The following is a 1,864-nucleotide window of genomic DNA, read 5'->3' as shown; positions in this document are numbered from 1 at the left end:
TCTCTCTGCTCTCTCATTTTCCTCTCTTTCTCTAACACACTAACTCCCTCACTCATACACTCACACATACATGCATACACACAAACACACACACACACACAAACACACACATGAACACACACACAGTATACATACAGACGCACAAACACAAACATGAACATGCACATACACACATACACACTCACATACACACACACACAAACACACTTACACACACACACACACACACACACACACACACACACACACACACACACACAGAGTGCTGCTGCTGCTGTACAAGGCATTTATTCGTTGACATCAGAGTGCCTTGACATAAGTCGTCTTGGCTTCCAAACTGAATTTGCTTTCTGTCACAGGTCAGAAATAAAAACATTTCCACCAGTCGCAGAAAATTGAACTCCACATAGACTGCATCTGAAGCGGCAATGTTCTCTAAACAGGTTTGGTTTAACTGGCGGCATCTGAACCTTGAGTGTTCTTGGTACGTGTCTTGTTTAGCTAAGCTGTGCCGTATGGACAGCGTCTGAATCGGGAGGGCTGATGGTAAATGTCTGGTTTAACTTTCTCACAGGATTCAGCTCCTCATAAACTGCTTCTGAACCTTCAGTGCTCTTGATTATAAATGTTTTGTTTAATTGTCCTACAGGATTCATCACATTATGAAGGGAATTGCTCTTGTTAGAGGTCTTTTTAAACGGATCCACAGGATTCATTACCATGTAGACTGCCTCGGAGCCGGCAGGGCTCTCTGTCGAGGTCGAGTCTAACTGTTCCAAAGAACTGAGGTCCCAAAACTCCGAAGATGAGGCGTCGCTATCCTCGAGAAAAGCCTGGTCGTGGAGTCCCAGAGCAACGAGTTCTGTAGTGCTCTCATACGATATATCTACGTATTTAACCTTTGGCAGGCTGGTAGTATTTTGTACAAACGCGCATGTTTGCGGCTTTTTCTTGACGAACAATTTTAGAAGTTTGCTTCTCAATGTCGCTCGTGGCTCTTTTGTCTTCACGACGGGGGAGTTCCCAGAGAGATAGGCAGACAACGATGTCATGTTTACTGGAGTCTTGAATCTGCCCTCGCTTGTCCTGATAGAAGGTAAACCGAGAGCGCCAGCTATAGACAGCTGATTGTGAGATTTTCGCTGACTCTTGAAACGTTTTTGTAGTCTTTTGTTGAGTGATGCACGGGGCTTTTTCTGGACGAGGCTGGAATTCCCAGAACAGCAAGAACGAGCAGGCATCTTGGCGTTGGTCTAAGTCAGGGGCGTCCAGAGAGAAGGGTGTCCTCAGAACAGAAAAAAATCTGCCCAGCTGTTGATATTGTGCAGAATCTGGAAAAGAAGATAAATAATTTTTTTTGTGAATGAAACTTTCAAGATGTAAATTAACGATCTTTTACCAAAAAAAAAAAAAAAAAGCAGGGTGTTGAAAATTGTAGTGCACGTACCCTTTGGGCATCGATACTATTCGATTTTGGACATAATTATTTGTCATTTTATCCCAAATGTCATAGAGAGTTGCACACAAATGGTCTGAACAGGGAACAATGACGATTTTCTTCAGCTGCTGTTTCACGGTACTTCACTCTTCACATACTTGTAGAATTCATGTCGAGTTATTTAAAGGTGACCACTTCAGCGTTGGTTTGATTTGGTTTTCCAAAAATTATCTTGTTGCATTGTGAGCAAGTTCTTTGCCATGCATGGAGATGTCCACTTAAATGACACCATGACGAAAATTCAGGTAAGACACGAAGCTCTAAGCATTTGTGAGATATAATCCTCTAAACCAAGTCATCTGGGGATTCTCAAAAAGACGGTTTTGTCCATTTCACCACAGACAACTCAAAACCATGGCAGTTTCG

Source organism: Aplysia californica, unplaced genomic scaffold (genome assembly GCF_000002075.1).
Source record: "Aplysia californica isolate F4 #8 unplaced genomic scaffold, AplCal3.0 scaffold00235, whole genome shotgun sequence".
Classification (NCBI taxonomy): domain Eukaryota; kingdom Metazoa; phylum Mollusca; class Gastropoda; order Aplysiida; family Aplysiidae; genus Aplysia; species Aplysia californica.
The sequence above is the reverse complement of the archived record's forward strand: the minus strand, read 5'-3'. Positions refer to the sequence as shown.